Source organism: Diplotaxodon limnothrissa, linkage group LG10, assembly GCF_057381915.1.
Source record: "Diplotaxodon limnothrissa isolate DT_005_m linkage group LG10, D_limnothrissa_male_GT1.1, whole genome shotgun sequence".
Taxonomy (NCBI): Eukaryota; Metazoa; Chordata; class Actinopteri; order Cichliformes; family Cichlidae; genus Diplotaxodon; species Diplotaxodon limnothrissa.
This window is the reverse complement of record NC_140605.1, coordinates 15,227,690-15,239,280: the sequence shown is the minus strand read 5'-3', so window position 1 is coordinate 15,239,280 and position 11,591 is coordinate 15,227,690.

The window sequence follows — 11,591 nt, the reverse complement described above, 5'->3', positions numbered from 1 at the left end:
CACCATTCTTCCTGAAAGAGGCGTGGCCAACCGGTGCATTTAAAGCTACACGTACTAAAACCGCTGGTCATCAATCCTGCATGTCAAACTAAAACTTTGTCACGCATGCATTAACATTTTAAAAATGATTTTTAAAATGTTAGTGCAGACTCTTTGAATTTCTACACATAAAATAGTATGACCCTAAAATACTCCAGATGCAGTGAGTGTGCAGCAGTACGTCTCACTGACTGTTACCACACTGCTTTATGTGGCATGTAGCACATGATAGCTCCCCCTCTTCTTCTGAAGTCCGCCTACAGACACCTCTGTGCAGCTGTCTCACTTGGCCAGATGAATCAGTAAGTGATGAATCAGTAAGCTAACCACTAACACAAAAGGTTTTGTAAATAATGATGATGTCAACTTGTATATTGTCCTATTAGATATCTGAGATATCAATGACATCAACGGAATCACAAGGAAATTATACGGCTCAACAACTCAAAAAAAAAAAGCTTATTCTATGGAGGTTGACTGCCCAAGGTTTTATAGCAAAAGTAGTAGTCTGCTAGTTAATCTTCCACCTGATGACCACAAATAAACTTGCCAAAGCCACAAAAACTCATTGAAGAGCATCTTCAAACTGATACTTTTTCAACAACTGACACACAGACACCCATCAAACGCCCACACCCATTCACATGAAAGGGGAAGTGCAAAGTTTAAAGCCCCGATCTATGAGCAATGTCTCCCCAATTTAAACTTTAAAGGAGAGTATTCTTTTTAAAAACATATTTGACGAGACCGAGCCGAATAGCACAAATGTGAAGTGTCACATTTCTGTCACTTCTACGGGCCCCGATATCCTCACAGGACTTGTCATTATTGACTGAAAGGTCACTGGTCTTTGAACACAACTCCACTCCGAGTGGCATTTTAACAACTCAAGATTTGACTTTGACATTTTTCAAGTCACTGAAGACAGAATTCATTTGGCATCTTCTGCCACTGAAAGTCAATCTTGCGCCGTAATATGAGGCGGAGGTCCTCCAAATCATCAGGGAGTGTTTCAGTGGATGTAGTGAGGATATGAAATTTTAGGTGTCATTGTTTTGCAAAATTCTCAAACTAAAACTAAGCTTTTCACTTCCTTCTTCACATGCGAGTCATCTGATGTACAAAAAAAAAAAAAAAAAAAAACACGGTTCGCTGCTTTCAGTAGACCCAACATGGTTATATGAAAATGAAGAAAGAAAGAAAGAAAGAAAAAAAAGGAAGCAGCTTGGAAAACAATAAAAATTTGAGGCCCCACCTTTTAACAACAAGCTGTTGTGCTGTGATATTCATTGCAAACATATATCCAGCCTTGGTGCTAATGTTAAGAAGGCCTAAACCAATTAGTCAAAACATGCACACAAACTGGTGAATGACACAATGTCACAGCCCATAATCCTCCACTATCCTGCCTCTTTTAGTACCACATGATTACAGCACTGTATATAGTATAACCATACTGACAAACGGGGGGTGGAAGAGATCACCACCCATCCATGTGGCAGGTCGACACCCCCCTTTCCCCACCAAGCATGCTAACCTTTGGCTGATCTGCTGACTGGTGTTTTATGATAAGCACACTGACAGGGGAGGGACTTCTGTGGACTGGGTGCTCCTTAGCTGACAAAGGCCAGGTTTCAAGCCCATCTGCTGCACTAATAAGCAGAGCGAGCAGTGACCCTTCCCCAGAAAAGCAACCACTAGGACAGTCCATTGTCTCAAACGGGGTGCCTGCCTTCAGAGTGACATCACCATCGCTGCTGCTCCTGCTGCAGCCGGCTCAGTCTCTTGCTCAAGTCCAGAAAATACATCCTCCCACAGCTTTTTAGTGTTAATCTGCACGGACACGACTGTTTAAAGATCACCTCTCTTTGTGGCTGACACACTTGACGTTATCAATCAATAAATCTGGTTAAAAATATGCGCGCTTTCCCCACTTCCAAATTAAGCGCAAACCTGGACATCAGGCAGCACTGCGGTATCATTGTGTGGTGTCATTGATATATTTGTCTGGTTCTGTGTTCCTGACTGAGCCACCCACACCCACACACACTCCTGACAAACCAGCACCACATTATGACTCTCCAGTCCGCGTCAGGAAAATTGATCTGCGTGCGGTATGTCTCACACCAACACACGGAAAGGTAGGTATTAAAAAAGAGAGAATGAAAAATAAGAGCCACGAAAGGAAAAGTTTCATGACACTACTCTTTTCATTTATGATGGATGGCGTGTGGCCACATGGCAGAGACAGCAGCTTAAAATGCAAGTTCTGCTTGAAATGAAAGGGGAGGGTTGGGCGTGTGAACGCCACAATCCACCTGCTCAAGCCTAAATCTAAAAAAAAAAAAAAGCCTGATATAATCCCCTTCCAAAATGCAAAAAAATAAAATAATACAGTGATATTCAAAGTTGCCCCCTGAGAGTCAAAATCACTGCAATGTAATATATACTTTCTTTAAAAATCACTGAAGTCTGCTGATTATCCCACCCAGTAGCGGACTCACCTGCGTCGCTGATTGCGGAGTGTGTGGGGGAGTGGATGTGAGTGTGTGAGTCGATGCTGCAGGATAGCGGCACGCCGTCTCTCCCCTCGCCTTTGTCTGTTTCCGTCTGAGTGCCGGAGTCACTCCTTGCTTGAATCGAGCAGCCACTGGGTCCTAAAGAGCAGTGGACCCGCCCACTGAGGAAAAAAACTGTAGGTGCCAGTCAGTGTGGGCTGGGGTGGAGCTCCCATCAGGGTCACCAAAGGTAGTTCTAACGAGCAAATGAGCAAGAATTAAAGGTGGGGATTATTTACAAGTCATGGTTGAAAGATGAAAGCGGCTTTTATCATGTGATGTGTGAGGCAGATCTTTCTGTTAAGATGGGAGAAGAAAACTTATTCTTTTTTATTTAATTTTTTCCTGTAAGAATTTCAGCTATTTGTTTTATTTTGAAGATTGTGGCTTTCTGTGAGTGAACTGTGAGAGCTGAAGCTAAGGCATCACGAGTGCGTCCCTTTCAGACAAACCACAGTCTGATGCCTTTGGTCTGGTGGAGCTCTTTGTCAGGAGCAGATAAAAGCTTGACTAACTCGCAGTGATTGTATTTGGCTTTTTGTGTGTGTGTGTGTCTTCTCCTAAAGGAGGATTTCATTGTCGGTGAACTGTATATTAGTATCCCAGAAGTTGATTAAACATCAAGACTGCCCATGTTCAAAAGGGCAGCTTGCATTCAGCCAACTTGCTTTCTTGCAGAACATGTGCATTGTGAACATTTCCCACAGCTTCAATGGAAGGTGATTGTTTTCTGACTTGAATTCTACTTTTCAGTTGCGTGTTTGCTCTAGTGGAAACAGGAAAAATAAAATACCTGATAATGGGTACGTTGACCCTAATGGAACAAAAGTTTGACTTTGCTTATGAGGCAGTTTGTGCGATGCAATGTTACACAGAAATCATGCTGTCAAACAAAGAGGAACTCGTGCTGCAGAAAGCAGTTACTATGCTGCTCGACAACAAAAAATAAATAAATAAATAAAAATTAAAGGAACACTTTGAAACCGCAGCTGATCTCAGTGGGAAAAATCATGCTGCATATCTGTAGTGATGTGTACTTGTTAATGTGTTAGGAATGAAAGGATGCCACGTGGTTTGATGGAAATGAAAATTATCAACCTACAGAGAGCTGATTTTAAAGACATTGCATAGAGCAGAAGGCGACTCCATATTGCAGAAATGTCATTGCAACAACTCAAAAATGGTACTCGGGAGTTTGTACGGCCTTCCTGACATTGTCATGTACGCATGCCTGGCAACATCATGCTCCTAAGTTCACAATGGATGGTATCCTAATCGATCTCCTCGTGGATCTGGATCAGGGCATCACTGAGCTCTAAGGTGCAACCTCTTGGCAAACTAACCATAACGTCCCAGAGGTGTTCTATTGGATTTAGGTCAGGTGAGCATGGAAACCAGTCAGTGGTGTCATTTCCTTCCTCCTCTAGAAACTGTCTGGATACTCTCACCACTTGAGGCCCTGCCTTTTTATGGACCAGGAGAAACCCAGAACTGACTGCACCATTGTAAAGTCTGAAAATAGGTCCAAGAATTTCATCCTGATGTTTAATTGCAGTCAGGATGCTGATGCCTAGCCTGTAGAGTTATGTGCATCCCTCTATGGATATGCATCCCCAGACCATCATTGACCTCCACCAAACCGGTCATGCTGAATGATGTTACAGGCGACATAGCGTTCTCCACAGCTTCTCTAGACCCTTTCACGTCTGTCACATGTGCTCAGGTTCACCCTGGTATTCTATAGCGAATTCCCATCAGGCTCCAACTTGCTGGGCTGTGAGCACAGGGAACACTAGTCAGCCTCTCAGGCCACCCTCGTGTAGTCTGTTTCTGATTGTTTGGTCAGTACATTCACACTAGCGGCCTGCTCGAGGTCATTTTGTATATCTGGCAATGCTCATCCTGTTTCTCTTTGCACAAAGGAAGAACAGTGGGCAAAGCCACTCTGTTTCACAACGATATTAGTTGGCAAGTAAACGGTTTTAACCCTTGTGGCTATGAAAGTTGCTATGATTTTATTTTTAAATCTTTGTGCCAGTTATGTTGGTGCCGTATCAATATCACTGAAAACTCTGTTGGCCTAGTAGAGGCTTCATAGCTAACACCATAAACAGGGGAAAGGTGAGCTGCAGCGCTTTAGAGTTGTCACTTAATACTCCCAACAGGAATAAATGTAATATCGAGCCAAACTTCACATAACAAATGTGCACCATTGTTCTGAAATTTATGGACCAGAGATGACTTCTGGGGCTCAAAAGTAGGCCACAAAACAAGCGTATAGAGTTCCACGAACGGCATTTTTCCAATAATGCCTGAACAGCATTAAATTTTTAACACCTCCAGGTTCGCTAAAAATCAGTCTGAGCGCTCCTACACCATATTTTCTTCTTTATGAGCCTAAATGTCTCAAAGTTCTGTTTTTCAAATCCTGTTCTACTCATGAGTTATCAAATCTTGGGTCATATTATTCCATTTTATAGTTTAAAAGGCAACTGAGTGCATTCTTTCAATCTAACTTGCACTGGATTTTGGATGTAGATAGAAAACGAGTCATAATCAGCTTAACATACTGTAGAGTACAGTCAAATTTTGTAGATTCTGACTCGATTAGACATTCATGTGCATGTTTGCATGTGGGAATTTAACTGCTCAAGGCATCAGGATGTTAATTAGGCCTGCAAATAAGGATGGCCTTTTTTATACTGTGGCAGCCATGTTCAAATTGATGCAAAAAAACACACTGTTAAGTATCCCACTGTGTTAAATGAAAAGACAAATGAATAACAGGTCTCTGTTTTTTTTAAAGAGCCAACAAAAGAAGTTGACTCTTCTCACAGCAGACTTCGGTGTCTTTGTCGTCTATTCCTCTCCCCTCAGGCAGAAAAAGCTTCACTTTAAAACTCAGCTGTTGTCACATTCTGGAGCCTCTCCTTTGCATGTCACACATAACTCTAATTCACTCTGATCACTGGCTGTGCCACACCTCCCTCAGTGAGCTCCCCAAGGGCTGTGGACCACTGCCTGCAGTCTGACAAAAGGGACAGAGGAGAAAGCGGCAGTGCAGGAGGTGGTTTATTCGGTTGTGGGCATATGGGGAGAAAGCAGATTTGGGGGTTTTGGCTCTCAGCTGGGTGCTGTGTCACACAGAGCCACATGCCAAAAGTGAACATGTACTCAGCGACTTTCCAAATCTGGTCACATAATTCCATTTTTTGGCTATTAAATCAATGTCTGTCTTTCTATCTGACTTGAATATTATTTTTTTTTAAATGGGCCCCAAAGTTATACTATGTTGGAAAAATTCCAGTTGATTTCTTCGTTTAGAGTCTGATTCACAAGGTTGCTCCATCGTCTTAATCTTACACTTGATTCCAGTGTTGAAGCTCAATAATTCACAAGTTAAATCAGTGGGTGGGAGAAACCACTCCTGCCTTGAATTATTTTTATTTCAGTGTGTCATCTTCAGCCATCACCTCATGTGGCGTCCCTCAGGGTTCAATACCTGGGCCCATTCTGTTCTCCCTTTACTCCTAATAGGTCATATGCAACTTACTAGCTGATTGGGAAGATCGAATTGAAAATCCCATCCAGTTATTTGTTTTTTGACAATCAAATCACTTTGGTTCCCTTTTCACTGCATTGTGTTAAGTGATGAAATGGCATCCATAAAAAAAGGATATATGGATGGCAACTAGAAAGTTCTGAAGGTCATTCTAGTTGGTCACCAGTGTAGTAAACAAATAACAAGGAAGAATTCAAGACTATATTTATCTCTTTACTATTTAACCACAGGTACAATTTCCGATATCTAATTTGTTTTTATACATCTACATGGTCACATTGAATTTTAGTGTGCTTATTTAGATATTTCTGGGTCAGCAAACATAGAGCAAAGCACACTGGCCAGAAGCACTCCTGTCCTTGCTGTCCTTATCACAAGGCTGAACGAGGTTGACTGCAGGATAAGCATAAGTGGTTCACAGCTGGTGTCTGGGGGAAACACGAGAGAAGGGCGGAGAAGGGCCGATGGCAAGGGTGGGGGTGTGTGGTGGTGATAGTGGGGGGGTTGCAACCATGACGACTGATGGAGGAGGAAGTAAACAGATGTCCACAAGCTGGCAGACCAGGCCCAAAGTGGTCAAGTCACTGAGAGACAGGTGGGTATCCAGAAAACACAGGGGGGCTACAGCTTGAGGGTGAATGCAGAATGCAGAACAGAAACAGTGTAGTGTCCAGGAATAAATCTGCCATCAAGCAACAACATAAACTAGACTCAGATCTTACTGTTACTGGATTTCTCTTTCATTTAGAAGAAATGCAGTATTCACTGACACCGCATGACTCCATCTGGTGTAACACACTACAGCAAAGTAATTACTGAGATGATCTCGAGTCAAAATTTTCACCCATCTGATGACAACCGATGACACTAATCAAGCAAAAACATCCTTCTTATCTTATTGATCCCATTTGTCCTCTCTCCACCTTTATTGTAGATTGATGTCTTGCAGTGATGCAACAGTGATGACAGTGCATTTCTCAGTTCAGCACATTTAACTAATCTATAACTTTCCTATTCATAAATCATTCACAGTGTTTTGCTGACTCACAGTAACAGACTTGACTATAGACTTGAAACTGGAAAGCCATCAGTTTAAATCCCCTGATAAGCTTCTAAATCTGAGTGCATAAAGTAAAGGAGACATGCTGTCGACTCCCTCAGCATTAACTGTCAACATGACCTTGAGCAAGGCACTTCAAACCCAGCTGCTCTGAAATGAACTGGATCTGACTGTGATGACAGAAAAGAAAAAGAAAAAAAAAGGAGGAAATGCAAGTTGAGGAGTTTGGGGTTCAGGGTACTTTTCAGGAAATCCTGCTGCTCTTATAGTTGTGATGGGCAGAAATCGTTAGTGTGCTGCCATGTGTCATTAGTCTTGAGATTTAACCAGGAGTGACAGTGATGAGTGAAATAGGAAAACAATCCAAAGGGGATGAATAATCCATGGGGGATTAGCCACAGGATAAACACCTGGACCTATAAATGAAGAACTTAGGCAGTTGAATGATGAATGAAAAATGCTGAAGGTAAAAAATCCCAGTCCTCATTTTGGTTGAAAGTGACAAATCTGAACAACTGTAGATTGAATTGCTACAAAAGTGTACATTCATGTTTCCAGGAGGATGAATCACTATGACACAGATGATCTCCTGACTTTTTCTATCCTTTTTTGTTTTTTAGATTTTAATTTTTAATTTTTTTTTTTTTGCTTCATCTCATTTGTTGCTGCATTATTTTAATCAAACATAATGAAAATCCTCTACACAATAAAGGAATAAACTAATGACTGTATCCGAGTTAAAATCCCTGACCCGTGACGATTTAAAGGGAAGTAATTTATACACATCTGCTTCCACGGTCTGACTCCAACAGGACTCCTGATGATTTAATGGTGGTGTTACGGTAAAGAGATGAGCAGGACGCACTTCTTTAGTAATGGCAGCATCATTAAACGAGACCTCGTCAGTTACCATAGAAGCTTATTCATACCCAGCAAAACTCTGAGAGGCTTATTCTGAGTCTAATCAGCTGCAGCCACTCCACGAAGACAGTGATGAGCAATAGAGGATGACATCATGGGACAAACAGTTAAAGAAGCATTTTTTTCCAAGACTCAAAGTCACTTTTAACATTGTTATGAATATAACTTATATAGCATGCTGAATGAGACATGGGTGTTCTTTTCTCCATGCTCTGTCTGCCCCTTTTCTAATTTTCATTTTATCTAAACATTTATTTATTAGATTTGTGTATTTTTATCATGGCTGTTGAACAGCCATGTGATGTGCATCCATGTTGTGGGAGTGTATATAATATACCTAAAGGTTTAAAACGGGATTTAGACCAAACAGACATTTTTTTTTATAGGTGGGTGGCTGGGTGGACAAGTTACAATTAGGGAGAGGATCCAAAAAAGAAATGCATGACCTGGATTCCCTTTATGCTCATTTAAATCACCATGTGGGGAGTCACCATTGTGCTGTCTCAAGTAGCTTTGTCTGCTCGGTAGATTTTCTAATGAGGGGCTTTTGGAGGAGGATGACAGAGCACTCTGCCTGTTCAGTCGGGGAGGAGGGGCGTTTAAAGGAAACGAGCAACGCTCTGTCCATGGATATGCCTAATACTAGATCCCCCCTACTCAGATGCCCTGCTGGCAGCTTGGCAGTGCCATTAGGACTGAGAAGGGTGGCATTAGTCTGAAACTCTCATTATGTCAGATACACTGAAAACCTGTAATCCAGGCAACAAATGATAGGGGTAGAATTAAACCCAAATGGGCAGGAAGGCAGCAGAGGTGTAATTCAAAGTACTCCGTTTTGTTTGTACTTTACACAAGGCAACTTTAGTTAGAGAAAAAAAATCATGTACTTAAAATATTTGTACATCCATTATGTCTTTTGTACAAAATAAATAATCAGGCTTGGATGTTGAAAGTGTGTAATGCATTTCTTCAAGTGGCAAAACTGTTAAAAACCAAAAATAATGATAATAATTATCATGATAATATATATACACAAATGTAATCAGTGCTGCAAGAAAACTATTTTTCTTGCAATTTTTCTCATGGAGCAGGTCACATTCAAGGTGGAAAAAAGAAAGAGGAAATGGAAGTATAAGCTGCCAAAGTAGGTCAAAACAACTGGTTTAGCACTGCTGATATCATGTGAGGCAGATGTTTGACAGTTTTTTGGTCAATAATTTGCTCAACCAAAACTGTGTGAAGGTCCAACAAAATTCAATCACATCTACTCCCTTTCCTTTTATCTTTTTTTGCATTTTTTGTGGAATCAAGTAAATCGGTCACTTTAACTTGCTATCTGCACCATGTAAGGATAGTAAGCATCTCTTGTTCTTGTTCTTGTTGGTGTGACAGTGGAAGCAGTTGTTAGAATAATTGCACCCTGCTCCAGCACTGTAACAGTGGCAATATGTGAAAACACTCTCACCTCCACTGTCTTACCTCCATCTTTAGACAAACTTTTGGAACTATTCAACTTATTAATTCCGAAAAACTTCCTGCAAGCACGGCCTCACCTTGGAGTTCATACCCTGCAGTTATGCAGTTCACCAGAAGATGGAAATATATCACAAGGCATATGGACTGAAGAAGAACCTCAACATGATCAGAGGAGCAATCCTTTTTCTTTCAGAGAAAATAAATGCCTCAGTAAAACAATATTGCCTTAAATACATCAAACATAATATCAAAAATAAATACAGGCATTAATTTCTAAAACCAAACACACACTGATATCTTTTACTGTTTAAATGTGTACTTATTTTTTGCATTGCATTGCATTCGTTTCTTTGTTTATTTGTGAGTGTGGGAGTTTTGTTCCTCTCTAATACTGTATAGTTAAATCTCATTTTACCCTTGTCATTTAATTTAAGGATTTATTAGGTGTTTGTTTTTTTAATCTGCTGCTGTTTATGGACGATATACAACGTATGCGTTTAGACATGGATCATTGAGGGATTGTTTTACAAAAGAGGTTAAAAAAATTTCAGAGAGCTCAGCCTACACACTGAGTGTTAGAAGAGGCCAAATCAGGATTAACAGAAAATACCAAGAAGCTGACAGTCAGTTCCTCTGTTGCACTGTCACAACAATTCCCAACAAACACAGGATTTCTGTGGTCAGCCTGTGCATAAAAATCCCTCTGTTGGTCTTTCTAAAATCAACAACACAAAGTGTATGAAAGTGGTGAGAGCAGAAATAGTTTTTGCTAGAGAATGTCGCATGTGTGCCCTCTGCTGGATTATTAAAACATCACAATATTTGCTTTGGTTTATGGGCGATGCCAAAAGGGGCAGCTCGCAATGTGATCTGAGGTACTTTCCATTCACGAAAGCTAATGCAGATATACACAAACATTTATAAAATAATAAAAATAATAAAAAAAACTATTTTAAATCCCAACTATTGTCTAAACTCAGGCGGAGGAAATCTCTGCATGTTTATCAGAATCTGCCCCTTTGAAGGTGTCATTGTGTTACTGTTTAGTCTGTTTAGTCACTCTATACACAAACCTACTTCATCCTACTGTGTTCACTGAGTTTAGCTGAGCTTTAATAATGTCGTTTCTTCCGCCTTGCTGTATAATATGTATAATGTGTTTTTCAGCATTTAAATCCTTCTATTGTGTACACAGAAGAAAATACTTTTTTCGACCACTGCTTTTGAGAATTTCTTTATTTTTACAAACTTGTTGGGCGCCTGACAACAAACCAATCCACAAAGATCTAAAACAAGTCTGAATACGATGACTTGCATTTCAAAATAAAAGCACAGACACTGACACTCGTGTATCTCAGGAGGAATACTATAGGATTTATGTACTGAGTTCACGAACTGACAAATAACAAATAACAGTTAAATGTGGTTTTGTCTTTGTGTGTCTGTTTATTTAGAGATTTTATTTTATTTTACTTAATTTTTTTCATAGCTAAAAAGACAAATAAATAAATGGCATTCCACTTTACACTGCAACCTTTTTTCTTTGCGATCATTTACACCAGGGATGCCAAAATTGTTTTAGATTGAGTCCATATGCAGCTAACTTTGATCTTACATGGGCCAGACCAGTAAAACTATGATAAATGTCTAAAATCACAGAAAAACATTTTGGTGATTCATTGCTTGGGCTGTTTCCATGAATTAATTCACAGAGAATATTCTTTACTATGAACTATAAAAGCAAAACAAATAGAAATTCAATTAAAAAAAATGTTAGAGTAGATAGTAGAAAACAATTTTTTTCGTCATTACTTGTTCATTACTTACTTTGTTTTTTAGTATGAATGGCAATGAGTTGGTGGAGTCTTTATTATATGTTTTTATATGTAAAACATACGAAAATTTAGTCAAAACTCCGGATGATCGGGCTGGAGTCTTTTCTGGGTCAAACATTAGGCCCTTGGCCTAATGTTTG